The sequence below is a fragment of the Rhinopithecus bieti genome, unplaced genomic scaffold (assembly GCF_001698545.2).
Source record: "Rhinopithecus bieti isolate Rb0 unplaced genomic scaffold, ASM169854v2 scaffold_30965, whole genome shotgun sequence".
Lineage (NCBI taxonomy): Eukaryota > Metazoa > Chordata > Mammalia > Primates > Cercopithecidae > Rhinopithecus > Rhinopithecus bieti.
The window spans coordinates 723,543-751,422 of record NW_016813425.1 but is presented as its reverse complement, the minus strand read 5'-3'; the positions used below and the strand labels follow the sequence as shown (position 1 = coordinate 751,422).

At 41.9% G+C, this 27,880-nt stretch overlaps 1 long non-coding RNA gene across 1 annotated transcript; it reads right to left on the bottom strand.

Annotated features, from left to right (window-relative positions):
• Positions 1-5,298: 5,298 nt before the first annotated feature.
• Positions 5,299-27,880, bottom strand: LOC108512877 (uncharacterized). Its single transcript, XR_001880727.1, has 3 exons — positions 27,663-27,880; positions 9,178-9,620; positions 5,299-8,197 (listed from the first exon to the last, which is right to left on the bottom strand). It is a non-coding gene; the product is annotated as an uncharacterized LOC108512877 (long non-coding RNA).

Genomic DNA, 27,880 nt, shown 5'->3' with positions numbered 1-27,880 from the left:
TTGTGCAATCTATACCTTGCGGCTTCTCTGCAATGTTTCAGGTTCATACATTAACAGTCTTCCCTTTTTTTTTTTTTCTGAGACAGAGTCTAACTGTCACCCAGGCTGGAGTGCAGTGGCACGATCTTGGCTCACTGCAACTTCCTGCCTCAGCCTCCTGAGTAGTTGCGATTACAGGCACCTGACACCATGCCTGGCTAATTTTTGTATTTTTAGTAGAGACAGGATTTCACCATGTTGGCCAGGCTGGTCTCGAACTCCTGACCTCAGATGATCCACTCTCTTCAGCCTCCCAAAGTGCTGGGATTACAGGCGTGAGCTACCACGCCCAGCCAACAGTCTTCACTTTAAACTTCAGTGTGCAAAGACCTATGGTGCAAAGACCAAAAAAGTGTGAAAGACCTTCATGAAAAGACTGTTCACACTTTATGGAAAGATCTGAAATTAAACCGAAGAACAATAAGAAGATATCAGGCTCCACACAAGAAGATTAATACTTTAAATGTATCTCTTCTGTCAAAGTCCACATATTAAAATAAATGCTAAATGATACCTGTAGGCACATAGCACTTTATAGTTCTCAAAGCAGATGCTTGTTTGAGCTGCAAACACTTTGGGAAGAGTAGGTTTTCCACAGATAGATGCTGTTATCATCTTACTATCTTCATTTCACCAATGAAGAAACAGGCTGTGAATGCTATTTTATTTGCCAGAAATCGGTGGGTGAGTAAGTAATACAGCCAAAATAAAATCAGAGTATTGATCAAAGTTCCAAAATTGTGTTATTACTTTTGTTTGATTGGTTTGATTTTACTTGAATAGTGATTATAAAATTCATCTAGTAAAACAACTGGCCAAAAAATTTCTGGTAAAAAATGAGGAGGACTTTTCAAAACATAAAAGAAAGCTACAAATTATTGCTACAAATTAAAACAGTGTGGAGGCTGGCTGTGGTGGCTCATGCCTGTAAGCCTAGCACTCTGGGAGGCTGAGACAGCTTGAGCCCTGGGGTTCAAGGCTGCAGTGAGCTATGATCATGCCACTGCACTCCAGCCTGGGCAACAGAGGAAGACCCTATCTCTAAATAAATAGATAGATAAAACAGTGTGGAAATGGTTTCAGAATACCTAAATCATTTTAGGTTTACCATGGATGTGGTGGTGCATGAAGTAGAATAGAAAGTCCAAAAACAGTTAATTTTGAAATTTTTGTATAATAGCCTTATTTAGAATTAGTGGCAAAATGTTGAATTAATTGTTCAATAATTGGGTTTGGGACAATGCAATAATCATATTTTTTAAGTTAGATTATTATCCACACAATACAGAATACATTCAAAATAAATTAAAGATTTTAATGTAAAACACAAAATTACAGGAGTACTAGAAAAATTTTAAGTGGAATACATTATAGCCTTTGGGTGCAAAGAACCTTTCTTAGCATGACATCAAAGCTAGAAGTCACGATAAAAAATATTCTTATAGGAATAATTGTACAATTGTTACATTTGTACTATTTGATATCAGTTGCCAAATTGTTTTAATGTTAATGACATGTAAAATGCTTAACATATTGTTTTGCATGATTTTTTTTCATGTTTTTTTTTTTTTTTTTTTTTTTTTTTTTGAGACCAACTCTCGCTCTGTCACCAGGCTGGAGTGCAGTAGCATGATCTCAGCTCACTGCAACCTCCGCTTCCTGGGTTCAAGCTATTCCCCTGCCTCAGCCTCCTGAGTAGCTGGGACTACAGGCACGTGCCACCTCGCCCAGCTAATTTTTTTGTTTGTTTGTTTTTTTGTATTTTAGTAGACAGGGGATTTCACCATGTTGGCCAGGATGGTTTCGATCTCCTGACCTCATGATCCGCCCACCTCGGCCTCCCAGAGTGCTAGGATTACAGGTATGACCCCCACCCCCGTGCCCAGTCTTTGCATGATTTTTTAAAAGCAGCATACAAAACTGTTTACTTCGTATTTTATGTTATTTTGAGAATGTAAATTAAAATACCTACAAGAAGAAACTATGAAAAATATCAGTAGTTACCTCTGGGTAGTAAGATTGTGACTCGTTTTTATTCTGTTATCTATATGTAGTTTTAAATATTTCTTATATTTGTAATTTTATAGACAAGAATAAAATAAATACAATGAAATTAATAATTGTGTAAAATTTGCTATTTATTTCAGAGTTTTCTTGCCTATTAAATACTTATTTTTGTAAATAATAATGAGTTATCCTCAGCCAAACATGTAGTACCCAACTTTGACATCCTTCTCCTCTCTGTCTTGCCACTTTGGCCCCTCTTTAAGCCAGCTGTTAGTAAACATTCATTTTCTGTTAGACTGTAGATCAATGTTCAAATGCAGTAAGCCCTGAGTATCTGTGAGTCCTAAGAAAGGTTTGGTGTTACCTGTACCTTCCCCTATCAGGGGCAAACAAAGCCTTCTTTGTAGCCATCAGCATCAGCTGAGTGTTCTTAAACGTTCTGACTTAAGACAGCGTGGAGCTTTCTGAAGGGTAAAGACAATGCGTAGCCTTTAGAGGCTTATGTCTTCACCTTCTGCAAAGTCCAATAAAACGAAAACGGGAGAATGAAAATGGTACCATTCAAACTAAAGCAGGAAAGGGGACATCAGTGGGTGTGAAATTTCAGCAAAATTTAGATGAAATACTGGACAGAACAGGGAAACTTGCCTCTGTGAAATGCCTGCCTATGGAGACCAGTGGGAGCCAAAACTAGCAGGCAGGCAGTTAGCAGACCACTTAGAAAAGAGCTATCTTGTTCAGCAGAATACCAGACAGACTCAGGAATTGGCAGCATCAAAAACAAGCAGCATCAAGCCGTGTTGGGACCCGGCCTCCACTCTCCTCCCAGAACACTGTTATTCAAGTGCCCAATCCACCCCCTCCCACCCAAGTAGGAAGATGCTGTGTTTTGTTTTTATTTTCTCATGGAAAAGTTAAATGAGAGAAGCTAGGGATTTGAAAGTCCCAGCCTTAGCTTAAAGCCAAGGTGAATCATGAGACTGGAAACAGAGGTGTTTATTCAAACTGTGCGTATAGCGTGATTACATCCTTGGCCCTTGGCAAAAACAGCCTCCTGGTCACCCAGACATTTCTGCAGAAACTGACTAGCTGACGAGAAGGACCTCCACATTCTGATTTGTGGAATTCTTCCAACAAAACAGCCAGCTCCCCACCACTTAACCCAAAATGAAGTTTTCTAGTTGGTAATCCCCATCCAAGTTCACAGAAGATATTAAGAAAAAGAAAACAACATGAGGAAGAGCCCAAAATAAAGAAAAAATGAAGTCAAAAGAGATCACAGTAATGCAGGAGCTAAAAGAAGAAACACAACACATTCTATTGCACCCATAAAACAAGAACAAGTTGTTATAGTAAAAGAAAAATCAGAAAACAAAGAATTCCTGAAAAGTAGAAATATCGAAGACATTTTAAAAATCCAAAATGTGGTTGGGATATAGGATAGAAGAAATCTACACACAGAGAACAGAAAATGAATATTCAATAAATATTAACTGCAAACATCTCACGTTCCAGGCAGTGTTTCAGGTGGTGGGACTACAAAGTGAACAAAATGGAAAGAAATCTCTGCCCTCATAGAAGTGACATTCCATGAAAAGAAGTGAAATATATGAGAAAAATAAGGTAGTAAAGGACAAATACAGGTGACCCAATACCCTGGAAAATATGAATTCCAGAAAAAACAGAGAACAGAGAGATGGAATGAAACTGTCAAAGAAATAGTACAAGAAAATTTTCAGAACAAAAGCATACAATTCACTAAATTGAAAGAATTAAACAAATGTCTGTCACAACCAAAGAAAAAAGATACACATAACAACAGATCAGAAATCCAAAGATGGACATACCTAAACAACACACCTAAAGATCTAGATCCAAACATAAGTTACATGCAAAGAAAAAGAATTAGAATTCTCAGTAGAAATAGCAAACACTGTAAGATGCCAGATTGAGGCCCAATATATTATGGAGAAAATTTTTTTAACCTAGATACCTATAACTAGTCAAATTGTTAAGTCAATTGTGAGAACAGAATAAAGACATATTCAGATGTTCGAGTACTCAAACAATTTAGCTTCCATTAACTCTTTGTACATTGCTACTGGAGAATATTGTCCAGGATATTAGACAAGAAATATCCTTGTCTAGCTTTCCTATAGGAGAGCTTCAAAATAAGTTCAAGGCTAATGGTGGTGTGGAAGTCCAGAATTACAAAGAATCTAAATTAAAATAAGGTGAAGGGTCCAAGTCATATAATTGTGGATGTTATAATACAGACTTGAATGTGAATGAAACTCCAGACAATGTAGTCATAAATTTGCAGCAATAATCCATATGGCACGTCAAAAGCCCAGACCTGCTCTGAAGAGGACAAATCCATTAAAAAGATCATTACTATGTAACAATCTTGAAAATGCCAAGCTAAGAAGTCATCTTCCCGGCCAAGTGTGATATATATATATATATGTGTGTGTGTGTGTGTGTGTGTGTGTGTGTGTGTGTGTGTGTGTATCAGAGACTCTAGTGTTAAAAAGAAAGAGGTGGATTGACATGTATGTATGGAACAATCTCCAGACATATTGGTACGTGAAAAAAAGCAAAGTGTAGAATCCTTGCTTAGAACACCAACATTCATGCTATAAAAGTGAAAGGCACATTTAGAAATATGTTTGTATCTACAGAGAATACCACTGAAGAAAATTCAAGAAACATAGTAGTTTTCTCTGAGGAAGAGAACCAGGAAACTGGGAGACAGAAGTGGAAGAATTATTTAGTCTCATGGAATTTCTTTACCATACACATGTTTATCTAATCAAAAATTGATTCATTAAATTTATAAACAAAGTTAATGTCTACACTATAAACAGAGTTCAGGAGACTAAGAGAGAAACAGTCTTAGATAATCCCATCATACATCCTAAGAATTTTTAAAAATTTCTCTCCCACCTCAGAATTACTCAAAAAGTCTCATGTATTTTCTCCAAGTCATTTTCTATTTAGTTACTAAAAATCTGGTTTACAAAACGATGTGTACATGTAACTTAACGATGTGCACATGTAACTTAACGATGTGTACATGTAACTTAACGATGTGCACATGTAACTTAACGATGTGTACATGTAACTTAACGATGTGTACATGTAACTTAAAAGTGCAACTTTTAACCTTATCGCTTCCACATCATTACTAGCTGGTTTATTTTATCAGTCTCAATTAATATTACCTGCATTTAGATCCATGTTTATACTTACATTTGCTTGCAAATTTTATTTATTCATTATTCTTCAAAACACTCGCATGGGTTAGTTTATTACTATCTATGTTAAAGAGAAGAAAATAAGATATTAGACAGTAAGTTAATTTCCCATTACGATGAATGAAGTCAGGACAATGAAGCACTTAATTGGGATCTAGAAATGTTGGGTTTTGTCGTATCATTAAATTGCATAGCCTTGAAAATGAGCCAGACTTTCCAAATATCAGGCTCCTGGCAAATGTTCAGCAGCATCTACTGCACAGAACACAGAATAGAAAACATGAGAAAACGTTTGTAGCTTGGTTTCTTCCTCCCTAAGAAAAATGTCTTTGGGGAGAAATAAGACCCATGGAAGTAATTACGTGAAATGAAGCTCCATGCAATTGGTTTCAACTAAATAATATGGTAAAAAATGTAAAAAGAACTTAAAAAATTTGCCAGTTGCAGTGCTTAGAAAAGGTTTTGTTAAGGGGAGAGGATTTAAGCCAATATGGAAGAGTGAATGAGATTTTTTATTAAACAGATGATCTAAGTATCCAATGTAATTTAAATAAGAAACAGTTTACATAAGTTTACCTTGGCCATATTGTTTCATCCACTTAATGACCTAATTAGATCATTCGCCATCACTCATCATTTTGTGGCAAGGAGTTGTTAGAAAATTCCTTCTATTCCCCTTCACTCATCACTCTTCTCTTTCCCTGCTCTCACTCTCTTTCCCATTCTTTTTTCTGTCCCCTTACCTCCCCTTGACAAAATAAATGGATCAACTGTAAAGTTATTTTTGAAAAATTTGAGGATGTTATCCTTGCACATTCTATTACAGGCTTTTGCGTGGACAGAGACAGAAGTAAAGGTCCAACTACAAGTTCCACAGGTCTTCCACGTTCCATTATCCATTTCAACGGACTTTTTTCACCCTGAATTTCACATGGTGTGTCAGCTTGAATTCTTCCAAGTTTATGGTGGAGAGCACGTGGAACCATGACATGGGGAAGGACCTTTCCTTCCCTGGCCTGCAAATGTGTTCAGAATTCCCTGCTTGATTCAGGGACCTGCAGTAACATATTCCATCTGCCCAAAGCGAGCCCTTTGTGGAAGCATGAAGACATCAGTTACCCAACTTACCTCAGCTTCCACCTGTCCAGGGGGCCTAATTGAGAGAAAGCCATTGACAGCATCATCAAGGGTGCTGGTGTGTCAGGCAGGACATCACAAATCCCTCAACTCTCAGACAGGTTTTGCTCTCTCCTTCTGGCTATGGTCCTGCATCCTGCTCTCCTAAAGCAAACACTCTCTTTACTTAAACAGATTCATTCTACATCTAGTTGCTGCCTGTCTCAGTAGCCATTTTCCATGACGTACAGCTGTGCTGCATCAGACCCCATGGCATTTCTGCCCCAACCCAATCACATCAATTCACCACTAGATTCCTAGTCCTCACATGTTGTTAGAGCTGTCTAGGGAGACACAGCATCCTACTGTTGAGAAGTTACTCCAGAAAGTTCTTGGTGTTTTTCTCCTGCCTTTCTTTGTATATGACAATATACCTCTGCCTAATGCTGAAGACGCTTTTTCCAGAAATTCATCTGCTATATGTGACAATTCTTAAACAAACAGTCTTTTGATTGTCTCAATACTACCACTGCTTTCTTAATGATTCCTGGTACTGGGGGTGATTTGGGAGATGGATATTAGGGCCAAGGGTGAGAAATGCTGAAATTCTGCCCTCTCAATGTTATGACAGCATTTCCAAGGAAGCACTCTCACAAGGAACTCCAGCCCGTGGGAAGACAGGGTGCTCCTTTATTGCCATCTGGGCTTGAAACCCACACCCAAGGCTGGGCCTCTTTGCAACCTCAGGCTGGAGCTCTCAGCTTAGGCTCGGGCTCCAAGCAGGGTCTTTCCTTTCTCTTCCAAATCCCAGTCCTGAAAGGGACAGACCACAGCTACCAGCAGCATTCCCAGACCTCAAACCCACACTCGAGAAATGAGAGGAGGGCCGGAGGCTGGCAACTTCCAACAAAGAGAGGTGGCTTACGGGGCCTTGCCTTTTAAAGCATGGTAACCTTGTCTACTTGTAAAATAGCCAATCATGGTCTTGGGGTGTGACAAATTAGTCAGTGACCCTCCATTCAGGGAAGGGAATTGGGAGGCAGGAGGAGACTCAGAACTTGCCTCTCCCTTTTGCAACTTTGAATCACTTTACAATACTTGGTATGTGTGTGATCAGTTTCTCCCCAGCAATCGCAAGCCTCCTGAGAGCAAGAGCGCACATATGTCCTTTGGAGGTTTTGTTTTTTGGGTTTTGGTGTTTTTTTGTTTTTTGTGGGGTTTTTTTTGTGAGACCGAATTTCACTCTTGTTGCCCAGGCGAGAGTGCAGTGGCGTGGCTCACTGTAACCTCCACCTCCTGGGTTCAAACAATGCTCCTGCCTCAGACTCCCAAATGCTGGGATTACAGGTGCATGCCACCACGCCCGGCTGATTTTTTTTTTTTTTTAGTGGAGACGGGGTTTCACCATGGTGGCCAGGCTGGTCTCAAACTCCTAACCTCAGGTGATCCACCCACCTGGGCCTTCCAAAGTGCTAGGATTATAGGCGTTAGCCACCGCACCCAGCCTCCTTGGAGTGTTTGAATTCTCGGAAGCTACTTTGGCCTTCCTGATCTCAGCTCCCCTTCTTTGAGTCAACGTCTCATTTGGTAACATCCTGCTGCAGCAGCAGGATCCTGTGGCAGTTTTGCCTGGATGGTCTCGGGCTAAAGGAGACTTCCTGAAAATAATTCAGAACACAGCCGCCCTCCTCATCAGGCTCCTGCTGGTACGTGGAGCCCCAGCAAAGTTGTAAATCCTCTGGTTCCCATGAAACCCAGCACTGGTCATCTCCTGTTGCCTTCAACAAGCAAAAGAATACAAAATTTAATGGGCCAGTAATTTGAGATATCCTTGAATTTAAAAATCACAATAAAAACAAATTAAGACAAGAAAGCAAGCATCATTTCACCCAAAATGATCACAACCTGAATATATTTAGCAGTTGGCAGAAAGATGGCTCATTTGTGGGGCAGAGATCCACGTTCAAGGTCTAGTTCTAGTTCATCTACTAATTAGCTATTTGATCTCAGGCAACTTGGTTCACTTGGACGTCCATCTCTTCATCTGTAAATGAGGACGTGCAAAGTCTAAGGCCACTTTCATTCTCATAAATTTACTAAGTTTAGAAACATTTAAGACTTTTAGCTAGAAGTGTGATAAAACAATTGATTTGCACATTTGTGCATTTATAAAAGTAAATTGGTCTTTAAGGTGCACAGTCTTGGCTATCAGGAGTAAAACAGTCCCTTCATCACTTTACTCAGATAACGTTAAAAATATTCAAAGTGTACAAGGGGCATTTTTGTGTGAATAATTTTGATTTAGTTTTCTTTTTTAAAATAGGAAAGTCAAGTGGTGGGAAACACTGGTAATGTGAAACTAAGATCAAGGCCAATAACAACATTATGATTCTGACTGTAACCTTAAGTCACCCACAAGCCACGTCAGTGCTCACTGGAGTACAGTATCTAAGAAGCACACATTTCACACAATGATGGAAATTCACACAAGTGCACACATATGAACTTCTGCATTTCTGCCCTTGTTAAGGTTATTTAACATAGTTAATCTATTCTATAATTCAGAGGAAGTTGCATTTGACAAATGTACTTGTGCAACATACGTCTGGAGAGGTTCATTTGGAAGAGAGAGGGAAACGCCTTTCTATCTAAATATTACACCAACCCAGAATAACTTGTTATATTTTCTCCCAAAGAATGATAGGTTATCAAGTTTAATCTATAATAAAAGTATCCAGCTTCTATCAAAAACAGTTACCTGATTCAAAAAATATATATTTCATCCGCTTTAAACATTGTCCAGGCAAATCATCGGTGGAAAGCGGGGTATGGTTAGGGGTCACCGACTTTACCATGAAGCTGCTTTATTCTTAGCTGCCTTCTGCTGCCAGAGCCTTTGACAGCTGACATATTTCCATCATTGCTGCAGGGAGAAATCATGAAGTGCCATCCAAAGAGACTCGAGGAAGTGCAAAGTGACAGCAGGGAGAGCAAACATTGTCACACAGGCTCATAGAGGCAACGGCTCTGCAGGAGTGGAGGAGTTCTAGCAACTTCTCTGCGTTTCAGTGGCACACACGCAGCGAGTTAGAGGTATGGACTGTATTAGGAATTAAATTGTTCCCACCGCTGCTCTGCTCCTCTAGGCCACAATCACGTTGGAGGATTATTTTGAAATTTTACTTCCACAGCAAGCTCTATCTGGGGAAGGCAAATGTGCAGAAGAGAGAGGCTTCATTCAAAATCTGCACAATCAGTAAGAAAAACAGAGAGCAGAATCTGAGACTAGCTCAGGGAAATGTGCAGTTAAACAATATGAAAATAGAGGCTGGGTGAGATGGCTCATGCCTGTAATCCCAGAACTTCGGGAGACCAGAGCAAGGGGAGTGCTTGGGGCTAGGAGATTGAGGCCAGCCTGGGCAACACAGTGAGACCCCATCTTTACCAAAAAGACAAAAATAAGCCAGGTGTGGTGACAAGCACCTGTAGTCCCAGCTACTCAGGAGGCTGAGGCAGGAGGACCATTTGAGCTCAGGAGTTTGAGGCTGCAGTGGGCTGTGATTATGTCACTGCACTCCAGCCTGGGTGACAGAGCAAAACTCTGTCTCTGAAGAAAAAACAGAGAGTATGGAAATAGGGTAGGAAATATTTCACCTCTGATGAGATTTCAGGACAAATGACTGGAAAGTAACAAGAAGATTACAGTTTGGGTGAAGGGAGCCAGTGGAGGTGGCTGGGAGTTCCAGCACAGTCACCGTGTGACCCAAATGTCTCTTGAGAACTCCAATTCTAAAAAAACAAAGGCTGTAACGGACACACAGATCTCAAATTTTAGAACAACGTAAAGCATAATATGGTGGAGAAAAACAGAAGAGCTTTGTTAGACCTACCTGTGTTCAAATCTTTTTCCAAGCTTGTGCAAACCCAGACAAGTCCTGAAAACTCCCTGAGCCTCAGTTTCCTCATCTACAAAATGGTGGTGATCATCCTGCCTTTTAGGTCTGACGGGCATTGAAGATGATGCAACATGCAGGGCTTTGAGTTAGCTCTCAGGAAAGAGCAGTGATTATTATTTTATTGCAGAAACCACCAGGGGACGGCAAATGCTTAGCGAGGAAGGTGGTGTTTGCCTCGGCTGATGCTCTGTGGTGACGTGAACAAGACTCTGGGATTTGAGGGAGGCCACCTGACGCCTGGCAGACATCGAAACCACTCCCAAGGCCCATGTGTCTGGCAAACTCTTTCCCCCTCTCAGCATTGAAAATGGTATTGTTCCCTGGTCCAGCACAACCCACAGCTATACATCAGTTTCCTGCAAGGTGAGTCATGGTAATGTGAGAGCATGGGGCACACAGCCCATGACAGAAATTATGTCAACTGCATTTCCTTCTCCAAAACAGATTAGGAGTCTCGGTGGCACTGATCCATTCAAACTCATTCTTCATGCTGGATGTCACGCACACACTGATGGCCCCTGAGACGCAGAGCCAAGCCCAGGGAGCCACTGGCTTTGTCATTTGCACGACTGACCTACCTCGGCCCTTGGAGGAGGGGTGTGGCCAGGGGTGTTGTTCTCTGAGGGATCTGTTGATTTTCTATCCAGTCAGGGACTGCTGTTCTAGGCTTCCTACCACTTAATCTCAGTTTAGTCTCTCAAGGATTTTTACTCTATGGACGTCCCTGTGGAACTAGCCTTCATGGGAATCAGAGTTGCTGCATAGCGACGGATAGACAAGCCTCCCTGAAAAGCTGCCAGCCCAGGCTGGGGCTTTGATAGCAGAAGAGGAGGCTGGAGACCGAGAGCCTGGGAGCCAGGCTCCGCTCCCTCCACCATGACGGGCCTCTGTCCAATCTATGTGAATTTGAGAACAGCAGCCATTCAGGCAACCAGGAGTTTACATCCAAATGAGTCTTTCCACGACCTCAATAGCATCCCCAGGCACAGTCCTGCAGCAGCACCATTCAGAGGCCAAGGGTCCTACACCCTGGGCTGAGAGTCCCCAGACACGGACTTTGCTTCCTGCTGCCCTCCTTCCTAGACCAGGCTCCAGCAGGGAGAGCTGTGCTGTTGTCCACGCTTGGGCCTCAGCTCGCCAACAGGAAACTGTCTGGTTTTAGAGGAATGCAGTCACAATAGGCCACCGCCTGACCAGCTTCTTCCCAGATGAGACTTTCAACAGCTACCTCTTGTAGCGGTGGCAACTGCCCCCCTTTAAGGCTTTCATGTCACCTTCCCCTGTACTCCTGCCCTTCACAGACAGGTCTTACCCAGGTAAGCCTTTCCACGTCACCCCCAAACAAGCCCAACCCCTGGTCTGTTTCCCTGGAGGCTTTCTCACATCCCTCCTGTATCACCTGGCTCCTGCTAGACAACGTGTTCCTGGAGGGCAAGGTCTGAATCATGATTTTTCTGTGAGCCTTTACACGTGGCATAGTCCCCAAATTAAAAGTTAAAATTTCTTTGTTAACTTTTTTTTTCGGAGACTGGATCTCACTCTGTCACCCAGGCTGATGTACAGTGGTGCCGTCATAGCTCACTGTAGCCTCCAACTCCAGGGTTCAAGCAATCCTCTGACCTCAGCCTCCCAGGTAGCTGGGACTACAGGTGTAACCCATCACAACTGGCTGTAGGTATTTTAATTTGCATTCTCAAAATAGCGTAGAATATGGAGTGAACAGTTTTGTATGCTGCTTTTACATGATTTTTATCATGTAAAATTATATACTAAGCATTTTACATGTCATTAACAGTAAAACTATTTGGCAACTGACATCTTTGAATGACTATCTGTGTACAATCATTCCTATAAGAATATTTTTTCTCACAATTTCTAGCTTTGATGTAATGCTAAGAAAGGCCCTTTGTACCCAAAGGCTATAACGTATTTCTCTTAAAATTTTCCTAGTACTCCTATAGTTTTGTGTTTTACATTAAAATCAGCCTCCAAAAGTGCCGGAATTACAGGCATGAGCCACTGTGCCTGGCCAAAATTTAAAATGTATTAAGGATCTAATATGTAGTTGGCATTCTACACATTTGAAAGATGCCATTCTCATGATAATCATTTAAATTTCATCATCAGCATTTTACAACTCTGCTTTTAGGGAAGACCTAGAGCCATTAAGTAATTTGAGATTTTGTGGATAATAATCTAACTTTAAAAATATGATTATCCCATTGTTCCAAACCTAATTATTGAGTAATTAATTCATCATTTTGTCACTAATTCTAAATAGGGCTATTATCATATGAAAATTTAAAAGTCAACTATGTTGCCCAGGCTGGTCTTGAGCTCCTGTACTCAAGCAGTCCTCCCTCCTCAGTCTCCAAAACTGCTGGCATTACAGACATGAGCCAGTGTGCCTGGCCAAAATTTAAAATTTATTAAGCATCTAGTATTTAGTTGACATTCTACATATTTCAAAGATGCCATTGTTATGATGATCATTTAAATATCATCATCCCCATTTTACAAAATCACTTTTAGGGAAAACCTAGAAGGAGTAAGAAACTTGTGCAAGGCTAGGCGCCGTGGCTCATGCCAGTAATCCCAGCATGCTGGGAGGTTGAGGTGGCTGGATCAGCTGAGGTCAGGAGTTCAAGATCAGCCTGGCCAACATGGTGAAACCCCCCTCTACCAAAAATACAAAAATTAGCCTGACTTGGTGGCAGGTGCCTGTAATCCCAGCTACTGGAGAGACTGAGGCAGGAGAAACGCTTGAACCTGGGAGGTGGAGGTTGCAGTGAGCTGAGATCATGCCATTGCACTCCAACCTGGGCAACAAGAGCAAAACTTTCTCTCAAAAATATTAAAAAAAAAAAAACTTGTGCAAAATCACATTCGTGATCAACTGATTCCAGAGAAGGATGTTGCCATTAACAGCCTTAATTACACATAGTAGGTGCTCAGTAAGTGGCTAAGTTGAGAATTGGATGCAAAAATACATTCAAACGTTATCTCCCTGCCATACACTCTGCATCTCATTTAATATAAATTTTCTCAATTTTAGAGAAATATGCAAAGGGACTGAAATGGCTGAGATATGGTTACATAATGACTTTTCAACAATGTCAGGTACAAGGTTTTTCTTAATGTTGATGAACAGCTTTCTCTCTCACAGAGGAATAAACAAGTGGGAACAGTTGTTCATTGAAGCAGGAAAAAATCACTCTCAAGGAGCTTGACCACTGAAGTGAGATGTGAGATTTTGGAGTCTCCATCTCCCGAGATTTTTGTAACAGAGAGTGGAGAAACCAGCAGTCCTGAATGGATGAGTCATCCAGCAGGTCCTGGTGTCCACGGGGCTTAAGCTGTGTGCTCATAAGCGGCCGCCTATGAGAGGCATCCTTCATCCTTCATCTTAGGTGTCCCCAGGCCTGGAGTAGCGGGCCTCTCTTTTGAAAACACTCGGGCTAATTGCAAAAATGGAATTTCACACTCAAGCATAGAAAATGCCTGGTAGCCATCAGGTTGGCTCCAGACAAAATCGAGAGGTAGTATTTCACATTTGTCTTAAATTGTTCATCTTCCCTTTTCTCTAAGCCTGTTCCCATACCCTCCTTTTCTCACTCCTCCCTTTTGCTTCTCATTTTTTTGTTTGATCAAATTCTTCCCCACAAGCAGTTTTTGCTCCTTCTGCATGCGTACTGTGCACACAATAACTGCCTTTGAAGTATCTGCCCTCCAGAGCCCCTCTGGCCTTGTGGTCACACAAAACACACATCCTGGTCCTGATGCAGGTAGGTGGGCATGACACCCTCCCCGACACCCACCAGCCTCATCTGTGACATGGGATTCCTACCGTGAACCCATCTCCATGGATGCTTTTAGTCCTTTTAACGTTGGCTTCCGTGGGATGACAGCAGTGCCAGGGAACTGACCTCAGCACCACGTCCCACACGTGCAGCATCAAGCACCCTTGTTACACCCGAGGAAAATGAAAATACACACCTTTCTCTCTCTGGTAACAATTTTATTTCAAGGCAATTGTTATTCATTTAATCTCTACTTTTATGAGTAGTGTCTTACATGAATTGGTAATCAAATTTATAAGAGAATATACAAAGACTTCATCAGAAGCTTTTATCTTGCACTGAGATCATAATTAAATACTGTCACAAAAATGAATAGTTTGAGACTGATCTGGTAACGACTGTGCTCACATTTTAAAGTGAGTTTATCTAATGATGAATGGTTACGTTTTTTAAAGCAGGGCAGATAAGAGGTGTGTCTGCTACTACAAGCAGGCGCCAGGCTCCTAAGAGACGGCCCATTTTTCCCCACCCATATCACTGTGGCATGTTCTAAAATTAATGCAGAGTGGATGCATTTCTTCAGATGGTGAGGGATCTTCCTGAAATAGCAATTGAAGTTAGCTATGAAAAGTCTCACTCTAACATAGGCATGCGTGGATCCAGTTATGAGAAACCACCACTGAGATTGTTACTCTGGTTTCTTGTGTCTCTCTGTCTCCCGCCATGAAGCTTTGTGGACACAAATGACCCTAGGACTCAGCAATGAGCCAGATGGGTAGAAACACAAAGCCAGAAGCTGGGAGTTGTTAGGCTTCGCAATGATAAATCACTGTTCTACCCTCCCTGTTATGACTCTGAATTTGTAACATCTTTATACAGGCAAGTCCCAGCTAGGAGAAGTTTAATTATTTGTAGCTGCTGCTAGATTCAATTTTTATAAGACTTGATCGCTTGTATAAGTACTCTGTAGTCAATAAAGCGAATAAGGTAATATCAGGATGAATGTGATGTAAAAGGACTTTATTATAGTTTAGAGAGAAAGGCATTCTTCATATTTAACCAAAGTCCACTGTCTGCTGTGAACTGAGTCTCTGAAAGCTCATCTTCCCAGCAGAGCAACAACCCAACATGAAACAGAGTTAGAACAAGCATCTAGTGGCACAAGCGAAATGCAGACTTAGAGCAAAGCAAAGTACAGAATTTTAAGTACAGCAAAACTGGTAATCCCTTCCTGGGTCACAGCTATTGTCTGAATTGATGATACCAATTCTTTCAACCAAGTTTATCTGTACATCCCAAAGTCTAAATGATGGTTTCTTGCTTTTTGATTATTTATTAATGTGTTGCAAAACATTGCTATTGGAATCTTTGATATTATTTTCAGTGATATTGAGCCCTTCTGATTAAGCACTTTATATATTCTACTATTTCTGAAAACAAATTTTTTTAAATGGTCAGCATCATTTGATTTGGAAGTTCTACTTTGAAAATGAGAGGGAGAAAGTGATGACTTAGACTTATACACCATTTCTAAATCTTGGGAGTGAAATTAGTCAGCAACTTAACTTTAAAATGTTAGTTAAGTTGCTGTTATTACATGTTCTCTTTGTTTGTTTACTATTCACTTTTTAAAAATTGCTCCATTTTGTATCTCTACAATCAGTGACTAGCTGAAGACCTAGATAAAGGCAAAAATCCTGCCCATTCATCCATTTTTGCCTTCAAACAAACAAACATTGAACATTTACTATGTGCAGGACACTGTGCTAGACACTGGTGGTTTCATGAGCCAGGACAGGTCCCTACCCTGGGGGAGAGGGTGAGTAAGACACAAAAATAAAGGTCTCAAATAAATCATTGTATACATGGTCACAGAGGCATATGGACAAGGTACCATAAGGGACCTGTGTTTATCAGTTTTGCGTTGCTATAAAGGAACATCTGAGACTGTGAAATTTATGAAGAAAAGATTATTTGGCTCCCAGTTCTGCAGGTTGTGCAAGCACAACCAGACGTCAGCATCTGCTTGGCTTCTGGTAAGGCCTCAGAAAGCTTTTAGTTATGGTGGGAGGGAAGGTAGCCAGCATGTCATGTGTTGAGAAAGGGAGCATGAAAGAGAAAGCAAGAGAGAGATGAGGTGCCAGGCTCCTTTAAACAACCAACTCCTGAGTGAACAGAGCAAGAACTCACTCATTACCATGGGAAAGACATCAAGCCATTCATGAAGGATTCACTCCCATGACCCAACACTTCCCACCAGGCCCCACTTCCAACACTGGGGATCACATTTCAACATGAGATTTGGAGGGGACAGACATTCAAACTATGTCAAGGACCAAAGGGAAGATAGCTAGCTCCATCCAGGGTATTCATGGAAACTTGCCCCCAGAGGTAACCCACTGGATTGGCCCTGAGCTATGGGTAGGGGACCATTTGGCAGACAAAAGTGAGGTAAGCCCAACAGAAGGAGCCACATGAGGGCAGGCACAGAAGGCTGGAGGCCAGGGCATACACTTAGGGACTGAGAGGCATGCTCCAAAGTCTCCCATGCAGTACATTACAGAGAAGCAGCAAGAAGTGAGGTGGGCAGAGCCAGCTACGCAGGGCATGGCATGCGGTGACAGAGATTTAACCTTAACCATGAACATGGAGGAGAGATTTCCCTGTTAATCATTGCATGATGATCTTGCTTTCTATTTAACTGAGAAAGCGAAGGTAATCAGAAGAGAACTTTCACATGCTCTCCTCACTTGTCTGCCCACCTATTTGCATCTGGATCACTATATCATGTCTTTCCTTCTATTTCAAAAAAGCAATTGGCCAAGACTCCAATTATCCAGAGGCAAGTAGCAGTGGGACAGCTCAACCAGATGGGACCAGGGGATGAGACATGATGAGCAGCACCCCAGCAGAGGCAGCAAACGGGCTGCAAATGTGTGTATCTTAACACCTCCAGCTTCTGCCAAGAGGAGCTCCCTCTCATCCACCCAGAGCCTACCTGGGAGAGTTAAAAGATTTTTTTCCATATTCTCATAACTTTTATTACAGCACACTGTTGTAATTGTTATATTTTATTACTAGTTATTGTTTTTAATTTCTTCCTGTGCTTAATTTATAAATAAAACCTTTTCATAGCTCTGTATATATAGGAAAAGAACACAACACGGCCAGCTCTCCATGTCCATGGGTTCCACATCTGCAAATTCAACCAACCTTGGATCAAAATATTTTTAAAAAAATAAAAATAACCATACAACAATAAAAAATAATACAAATAAAAGCCAATATAATATAATAACTATGTACATAGTATTTACATCATATTAGGTATTATAAGTATATTAGTCTGTTTTCACGCTGCTGATGAAGTCATACCTGAGACTGGGCAATTTATAAAGAAAAAGAGGTTTAATGGACTCACAGTTCCATGTGGCTGGGAGGGCTCACGGTCATGGCAGAAGGCAAAAGGCACATCTTACATGGCAGCAGACAAGACAGAATGACAGCCAAGCAAAGAGGGTTTCCCCTTTGTAAAACCATCAGATCTCATGGGACTTATTCACTACCATGAGAACAGTACAGGGGAAACCACCCCTGTGATTCAATTGTCTCCCACCAGGTCCCTCCCACAACATGTAGGAATTATGGGAGCAACAGTACAAGATGAGATTTGGGTAGGAACACAGCCAAACCATATCAATAAATAATCTAGAGAAGATTGAAAGTATACAGGAGGTGTAGATTATATGCAAATATTAACTATTTTATATAAGGAACTTTTGAACACCTGTGGGTTTTGGTATCTGCCAGAGACGCTGGAACCAATCCCCTGCAGACACTAAGGACAACAGTACACATAGGCTTCCATACTATCCAGGGTTTCAGGCATCCACTGTGGTCTTGAAACATACCCCCTGTAGATAAGAGGGGACTACTGTATTTAGATTGCTGCATACTTTAAGAAGCACAGTCTACCTCCTCTTTCTCTTGGAGGGTCTATTTGCAATTGAACAGAACGGATTGCCTAGGAGTGCCCAAAACTACTTGTAGGAAACTTTCACCTTTAAGACTCAAGCATACACATGTCAGCACCTAGATTTTGAACAGACTGAATATTTATCCAAAGGGATGAAGTTACCTAAGACAGGTTGCTGGATTGTAGACAAGGGAATAGTGCTATGATCTGAATGTTTGTGTTCCCTTCCAAATCCATGTATAGAAACCTAATCATCCATGTGCTTGTATAGAGAGCAGGCCCACTGGGAGGTGACTCGATCATGAGGACAAAACCTTCATGAATGGAATAAGTGCCATTATCAAAGAGAACTAGTTAGCCTCTTCCGCCACATGAGGATACAGAAGGTGCTGTCTGTGAGGAAGGTGGCCTCACCAGACACTGAATCTACCATTACCTTGATCTTGGACTTCCCAGACTCCAGAACTATGAGGAATAAATATCTATCATTTATTAGCTACTCAATTGATGGCATTTTGTCATAGCTGCCCAAACAGACTAAATCAAGCCATACTCATGTGCACTCTATGAAGGTTGACGGTAGTGTGCAAGGTGCATTAGAAGGGGTGAAAGCAGAAAGGAAGACAGCATCTCATCACGATGACTGGTATGGTTTGATTGTGTCCCCACCCAAATCTCATCTTGAATTCCCACATGTTGTGGGAGAAACCCAGTTGGAGGTAATTGAATGATGGGGGCAGGTCTTTCTTGTGCTGTTCTCATGATAGTGAATAAGTCTCATGAGATCTGATGGCTTCATAAGGCAGAGTTTCCCTGCACAAGCTCTCTCTCTCTTTGCCTGCTGCCATTCATGTAAGATGAGATTTGCTCCTCCTTGCTTTCCACCATGATTGTGAGGTTTTCCCCAGGCATGTGGAACTGTAAATCCAATTAAATCTCTTTCTTTTGTAAATTGGCCAGTCTTGGGTATGGATGAAAATATGAGCAGCATGAAAACAGACTAGTACAGTAAATTGGTACCAGTAGAGTGGGGCACTGCTGAAAAGATACCTGAAAATGTGGAAGTGACTTTGAAACTGGGGAACAGGCAAAGGTTGGAACAATTTGGAGGGCTCAGAAGAAGATGGGAAAATGTGGGAAAGTTTGGAACTCCCTAGAGACTTGTTGAATGACTTTGACCAAAATGCTGATAGTGATATGGATAATAAAATTCAGTCCAAGGTGGTCTCAGATGGAGATGAGGAACTCGTTGGGAACTGGTGCAAGGGTGACTCTTGTTATGTTTCAGCAAAGAGACTGGCAACATTTTGCCCCTGCCTAGATATTTGTGGAACTTTGAACTTGAGAGAGATGATTTAGGGTATGTGGTGAAAGAAATTTCTAAGCAGCAAAGCAGTCAAGAAGTGACCTGGGTGCTGTTAAAGGCATTCGGTTTTAAAAGGGAAACAGAGCATAAAAGTGCAACAAATTTGTAGCCTGACCATGCAATAGAACAGAAAATCTCATTTTCTGAGGAGAAATTCAAGAAAACTGCAAAAATTTTTATAAGTAATGAGAAGCCAAATGTTAATCCTCAAGACAAAGTGGGAAAATGTCTCCAGGGCACGTCAGAGGTCCCTGCGGCAGCCCCTCCCATCACAGGCCCTGAGGCCTAGGAGGAAAAAGTGGTTTCATAGGCTGGGCCCAGGGTCCCCATCCTGTGTGCAGCCTAGGGACTTGGTATCCTTTGTGCCAGCTGCTCCAGCTCTGGCTGAAAAGGGCCAGCATAGAATTCAGGCTGTGGCTTCAGAAGATGCAAGCTTTAAGCCTTGGCAGCTTGCATGTGGTGTTGAGCCTTCAGCTGCAGGGAGTCAAGCATTGAGATTTCGGAAACTCCACCTAGATTTCAGATAGGTGAGCAGAAAAAAATGAGGAGAGCAGGTGGAAGTTCTCTTCTGATCACCTTTGCTTTCTCTGTTAGATAGGAAGGAAGGAAGATCATCAACTGAATGAAGAAGGTGCAAGAGTACAGAAAGGACAGTGAGTCCTGGCAAGGGCCAGGAGCACTGAGTGGACCATAGAGATGAAGCCTGGCTGCCACGTGCACTCAAGTCCCCCTGGAAGCTCAGGGTCATGAAAGAACTTAGAGTAGTAAGCCTGGGCATGTGATTTTCTCTGGACACAGTTAGTTAAGGGGTGCAGGCAGGTCAAAGCATCATTGCGGACAGGGCAGTGAAGGAAGTAAGTGACAGAGGAAGAAGGCTGCAGTTGGAGCCCAGGATGTTTGCAATGGAAATATGAACTTTCTAGCTATTCCAGGATGTGACTGTGGAATGGGGAAGTGAAGTGGTGTCTAGAATGAGATCTTTGGAGAATAAGTCAGGGAATAGAGAGACCAGCTTATGTACAGTATGTGGGTATTTAACTCACCAAGAGTTAAGGCAATGGTCATATTGAAAAAACCAACAGAGAGCAGGGGAAGGGCCCTGGGGTTGTAGATGACTGTAACAGTGACTGGTCAGTCTAAGATGCAATTCAAATGCAGGGATTCCAGAAGAGGAGGGGAGCAAAGTGAGAGTCTCTGTGGAAGTGGCCATGCAGAGAACATGGCGGGTCCCCAGCCACCCAGAGGCTCAATACTGGGAGGAATACAGGTGATGAGATGCTGTTTTTGGAGAAGGCAGCAGGGAAATGAAGCATTAACCTAGGTAGCAAGAAACTTGGTATCTGAGACATTTCTTCTCTTTTTAATTGATAACTAATAGTTGTGTGCGTATTAGGAGTACCTGTGCTATTTTGATACCTGTATACAATGTGTGATGATTAAATCAGAGTAACTGGGATCTCCATCACCTCAAACATTTATCTGTTCTTTGTGTTGGGAACATTATTCTTCTTCTCTTCCCTCTCTTATTCTTCTCTTATTCACTATGCATATTTGTAAAAATATAAAAAAGAGTGATGATATTGAGGCTAAAAGATAAAATGTGTTCAACGTTGGCTTTATCGGGGAAGGACATCATCCTAGCTCATAGAAAACATGTATCTGTTAATACTGAACTGTGCCTACTGTGTTTGGCTGGAGAGGCAGGAAATCCACTGTGACAGCTCTGAGCGCTCCCTGACCAGTTACTTTGGTCTTTGTCCTGAGGAAATATAATAGGCAGCTTGCAACAGTGCACCATTGTTCACATTACATGAGTGGGAAGATTAAGCTCTTAATTAACAGGGAATGGGTAATTGATCATTGATAAATGCCTGAAAGTAGTCACGATTACATATGGGGCCATGAAATTGATCATTGTCTTTTTCTCCGGAAATGATCATCATTGCTTATGAATAACTTTATAATGAACACTGAGCTCCACCAAATCACTAATCACCTGGGAATAAGAGTTGTGATTCGCTAGAGTGCAGGGTTTTCTCATTGTGGGAGTCTTCCCACTCTTCATATCAGCCCCTTTGAGAGGAAGATTTCCATATTTAAATACACCCAGAAGAAAAAGGAGCAATAGAGGGAAAAAATAACAAAAAGAAAACCAATGTTTTTAAACAAAAGTGATTTGAATTCAACACCCAAGGAAACCTGGTAGCAAAGTGACTTTAAAGATAATAACTCAAAATCACAATATTAAACCTTGTTCCCAGCTCTACTCCCACTGGCACCATCTTTGTAGCGGGGGGAAAGAAAGGATGGGAAGGAAGGGAAGTAATTACAGGTATAAAGACAGAATAACAGCCAACAAGATTTAAAATTCACCTCCATTTCCTGGCTGTAATGGTCTCAAGTTGAAGATTAACTTTATCCATGTTCTTCATGTTACTGTTTCTCAAAAAAACCTTCTTGCTTAGCTATGTTCAGGCAAAGAAAGAAACAATGGGGTTCTTTCAAGTCACGGCATCTGTGGTATGTCTTCAGCAGAAAAGTTCCTCTCCTGTCAAACCTGCTGTTGCCCTGGTGCTAAGAGCATCTATATAAATAAACATGAATGGATGCAAGCATGTAGCTGTATTTTGCAAACACAAACAGTACTTCCTAGTAATGTCATAGCGTGAACTGCAAAAATGAAAGGTTCACCAGGAGAATCTTCACGAAGAGGTTGTATAAATTGTCAGCACCGGACGTGATAGTTAACACACAGAGCCTTGATCAGCCGTTGTGCAAATGTTTATTCAGACAGATTTGGAAGGGGAATTATGATGTATTCCTCCCACTGCACTTGCCTGTTTGGTCAGGCAGCAGTTAGCTCAGATTGTATGAGAAACTCGAGAGCTGTTTCAGCTGACTCTGACCTGCCGGAGTAGAACTTGGGCTGACTGCGCACAGCACATTCACCATGCACAATAAGGGTCCGTGCAGGTGGACTCACTCAGCACACCAGACCTCAGGCAATCGAGATGTGTGGAGCAGAAGCAGGAAAGTGATTACTCACTTAACTGCAATGCAATGACAAAAGCGTGTGTGCTTCATCAAAACTCCACTCACCGTAACATTTATTTGAATGTCTCCCAAAGTAATTAAAAAATTGGTTTTTATTGAGAAGAGTATGTGAACTACTGTGCAATGAATATTTGCACTGTTCATATTGTGCAAAATGAAACACCCCTACAAATAAGAATCAGTCTGCCTTGACACCTCGAGTTCCACCTCACCTGATTGGCATCACAGGAAGTTAAAACAAAGGCTGACTTTCTTTGTCTCCCTTTCTGCAAACACACAAGCATTCTTCATTCGTACAAATACTGACCAAGTTAAGACTGTGTAATCATTTCTCACAGGATTTATTCAAGCATGTTTCTTTTTTTGTTTGTTTGTTTGTTTTGTTTTGTTTTGACAGTGTCTTGCTCTGTCACTCAGGCTGGAGTGCAGTGGCATGATCATGGCTCACTGCAGCCTCAACCTCCTAGGCTCAAGTTATGCTCCCACCTCAGCCTCCTGAGTAGCTAGGACTACAGGTGTGTGCCACCACACCTGGATAATTTTTTAAGTTTTTTGTAGACAGAGGTCTCTCTATGTTGCCCAGGCTTGTCTCAAACTCCTGGCTTCAAGTGACCCTCTCTTCTCAGCCTTCCAAAGTGCAGGGATTGCAGGCATAAGTAACAGTGCCTGACCAAAGCAAACATTTTAATAGAGGAAACATTTGGTTTTTTGTTTCCTCTGCCTCTCTTTTTTTGCTCTCCTTCGTTTTGTCACGCCCTCTTCATCTCTCAGAGCTCTCCTAATGCCTCCTCCCAACGAACAAGGACTTCCACAGGTCTGCCCCACCTGGCAGGACCCATGCTTACCAGTTGTCCGGTTCTTTCTCCCAGCTCCAGAGTCCATGGGTCTCATTTTGGAAACAAATTCATGTCTACCTATTAATAATAGATAATTTTTCATAACATTACCTCTTTCATGTAATGTATTTGCACCAAAATTTGACTTCAAGCCAAAGAATTAAAAATCCAAATCCCTGTCCCCAACTCAATCTTTCTTCTCCCAGCACAGATGAAGAATCTCCTATCACTAACCCAGGAGAACACTTATGAGTTGTGAGCTCCAAAGAAAAATCTGAAGCAGCCAGGCACGTTTCATAAGCCCCGTGCAGTGAATTCATGGCTCCTGCCTTCACTGATGCCAACTGAACTAAAATAGAATAAAGAGTCACACCATCGTCTTTATCAGACTTGTTAATTTTATAGGAAGTAGCCACCCCAAGCCTCCCCAAAACAGATTCTCATATTCTCTAACCCTAGAATGGAGGCTTAGAGGATTAGAAGTTCAGAACAATTCCAGAGAGTTTGATTTTTTTAATGCTTATGAGGATAACTTGAATGGAAAACTATTAAGTAGTGTTATAGAGGAATCTGATCAAGGTGCTTCTGCGTAGAATTAAGGAGATGTTGTAAGACAGAGCCCAGGTGGAAGTCAAAATGAGACGCCCACCAGAGGGCATTCCCTGGAGGACTTCCAATACTAGAAACAGGAGGTTGAGAAGTTTGTCCAGAACATGTGCTGGGATGGCCAGGGAAATAGTGTTCTCTTTTCTCTAGGAATATGAGTTGCAAGCAAAATGCAAAGCATCCCCACAAGAAAGAAACTATCCTTCTAAAGTTCATGAGAATGGCAATGCCCTGAAAATGAGCTTTCGTTAATATGTTAAACTGAATGTTCAATGGATACTAAAATTGAATAATGGGAGGTGTCTTAGTCCATTCCAGCTGCTATAGCTAAATACCTTAGACTGGGCAATACATAACAGAAATTTATTGTTCACAGTTCTGGAGGCTGGGAAGTCCAAGATCAAGGCACCGGCAGATTCTGTGTTTGACAAGGTTTTCTTGCTTCATAGATGGCACCTTCTTGCTATGGCACCCTCACATGCCAGAAGGGGCAAACAGGTTTCCTAAAGTTTCTTTTATAAAGGCATTGATCCCATCCATGAGAGTGGAACCCTTATGACCTAATCCCCTCCCAAAGGCTGCACCTCTTAATACTATTGCATGGAAGACTAGGCAATGTATTAATTTGGGGGGGGGAGGCATAAATTTTAAGCTCATAGCAGGGAGTACGATTCTTCTTTCTTACTAATTTTCACTGCAGAAGATGGACCTCCACTGGCTGACACTCCTCACTTCTCTGTAAGTCTTGGCTCACTTGGTTCCTAGGAAAAATGGTACATTTAACTGATGGTGAAATCTGAGGTAGAGTTTCAGGAGGATTGGTACCAGTTCTTCTTTGTATGTTTGGTAGAATTTGTCTGTAAACTCACCTGCTCTTGAGCTTTTTGTTGTTGCTGGGAGACTTTTTATTGATTCAAGCTCACTATTTGTTACTGGTCTCTTCAGGATTTCTATTTCTTCCTGGTTTAATGTTGGGAAGTTGTATGTTTCCAGGAATTTATTATTATTATCTTTTTTTGTTTGTTTTTTTGAGATGGAGTCTCGCTCTGTCACCCAGGCTGGTGTGCAGTGGCTGGATCTCAGCTCACTGCAAGCTCCGCCTCCCAAGTTTACATCATTCTCCTGCCTCAGCCTCCCGAGTAGCTGGGACTACAGGCACCCGCCACCTCACCCGGCTAGTTTTGTATTTTTTAGTAGAGACGGGGTTTCACCGTGTTAGCCAGGATGGTCTCGATCTCCTGACCTCATGATCCGCCCGTCTCGGCCTCCCAAAGTGCTGGGATTACAGGCTTGAGCCACCGTGACTGGCCCGTTTCCAGGAATTTATCCATTTCCTCTGTTTTCTAGTTTGTGGGCATATTGTTGTTTCTAGTAGTCTCTGATGATCTGTTGCATTTCTGTGGTAACATTTGTAATATCTCCCTTTGAATTTCTGCTCATGTTTATTTGGACATTTTCTTTTCATAGTCAAGCTAGGAATCCATCAATTGTCTTCATCTGTTTCATTTTGTTCCTCATTTGTATTGTTCTTTTTTCTCAATTTCATTGAGTTCTCCTCCTATCTTTGAAGTAAATAACTCCATATGCATGACTCTTTGTCTTAGGGAAAAAGCTGTGCTCAGAGAGCCGGTGTTCTCTGTGACCAGTGCTGTGAGCTGCACAAAGTCTCACAGTTGTGAGGTGAATTGTGTCCCGGCCCCACCACCCAGTAGACATATTGAAGTCCAAATCCCAGTGAGAGATGAAGCCAGCTGGACTTCCTGGGTCAAGTGGGGACTTGGAGAACTTTTCTGTCTTACAAGAGGATTGTAAAATGCATCAATCAGCACTCTGTAGTTAGGATTGTAAAATGCACCAATCGGTGCTCTGTGGTGAGCTAGAGGTTTGTAAAATGGACCAACCAGCACTTTGTAAAATGGACCAATCAGCAGGACGTGGTCAGGGTCAAATAAGGGAGTAAAAGCTTGTCACCTCAGCCAGCAGCAGTAACCTGCTTGGGTCCCCTTCCATGCTGTGGAATCTTTGTTATTTTGCTCTCCACAAAAAAATCTTGCTGTTGCTCACACTTTGGGTCCACACCACCTTTAAGAGCTGTAACACGTACTGCCAAGGTCCGTGGTTTTGTTCCTGAAGTCAGTGAGACCATGAACCCACCAGAAGGAACACTCGCGACACACCTGGACCTCAAAATGTGACCTTATTTGTAAATAGAGTCTTTGTAGATGAAATTGTTAAGGTGAAGTCATAAGTGCAGGCTCTAAATCCGACATGAATAGTGTTGTTATAAGAAGAAAATTTGGCCAGCCACAGTGACTCACAGCTGTAATCCCAGCACTTTGGGAGGCTGAGGTGGGCAGATCACCTGAAGTCAAGAGTTAGAGACCAGCCTGGCCAACATGGTGAAACCCCATCGCTACTAAAAATAGAAAAATTAACCAGGCATGTTGATGCATGCCTATAATCCCAGCTACTCAGGAGACTGAAACAGGCGAAATGCTTGAACCTGGGAGGTAGAAGTTGCAGTGAGCCGAGATCATGTCACTGCAATCCAACCTGGGTGACAGAGCAAGACTCCATCTCAAAAAAGAAGAAGGAGAAGAAGAAAAAAAAATTGGACACAGACCGAGATAAACAGGGAGAAGGCCATGAAAGTGCAGAAGTGGAGATCTAAGTGATGCAGCCGCAAGCCAAGGATTGACAGCTCCACCAAAAGCTAGGAAGAGATAAGGAAGGACTCCCACTTATGGGGTTTGGAGGGAAGAAGACCCTGCCAACACCTTAATCTTGTACTTCTAGCCTTCAGAACTATGAGACAACAAATTCCTATTGCTTTAAGCCATCTAATTTGTGGTACTTTATTATGGCACCTGTAGCAAACCAGCACACCCGCCCCAACACGTGGCCTCCCTGATCCCTGAGACACAACAATATTGAAACTGGGCCAATGAAGAACCTTATATTGGCTTCTAAGTGTTCAAGTAAAAGGAATAGTTGCACATGTCTCACTTTAAATCAAACACTAGAAATGATTAAGCTTGGTGGGGAAGGCCAGCGCTGTGCTGCCTGGTAGTGGAGAGGGGCCTGCTTCTGGGCTCGGTATTCACAAGCACGCTTGGCTGTCAGCCCTAAGGCCACATTCTCCAACTTTGCTCTTTTTAACTTGATATTTTGCCCCTATCTGTCTCTCCTGGTTTAAATTTTCAAATTCTTTAGATCCCCAGCAGAGTTGAGAATGACATTTATGGGGAGCCCTTCAAAAACACAAACCTCACACAGCTAAATAAGGTATACCACACAACCCTCCACAATGGGGGCAATCTCTTAGGAGACAAAAACTATCTTTCCAAGTACGTATTTCTTGTCCTATAACCTCCCTCGGTATTCCATACGTTTTTCTAACAACATAGCTAAATAGAAAGTTGTTGAAAGAAATAAAGTTAATAAAATCAAGAAGTTGTTGAAATAAAGAATGTTGACCACAACTGTCATACTATGATATAAATCTTAATTTTTAGGTTAAACATAGTACTATAACTGGCCTTAGTATAGAAAGAACTGGGAGTTTTAAAATGAGAGGCCAATGTTCAGCACACTATGGCAACCACAGAGCAGAAGACAACCCTGGCCAGACAGCTGCCACTCCAGCAACTTAACGTAACATCCACATTTGGAGACAAGGAGGTGGGGTCCCAAAAGCAGCAAAGTGCAGAGCTCATTTTCCATTTCGAAGTCCAGATAGTTTTCCAGGATTCCAAATTGTTATCATGAAAGTGCTTCACTCACTGCCAAGGAAATCATTTCCATTTGACACGGTGCATGTCTTATTTGCAAAGGTATGCTTCCCTGATCTTGCTGCACCCTTGGGAG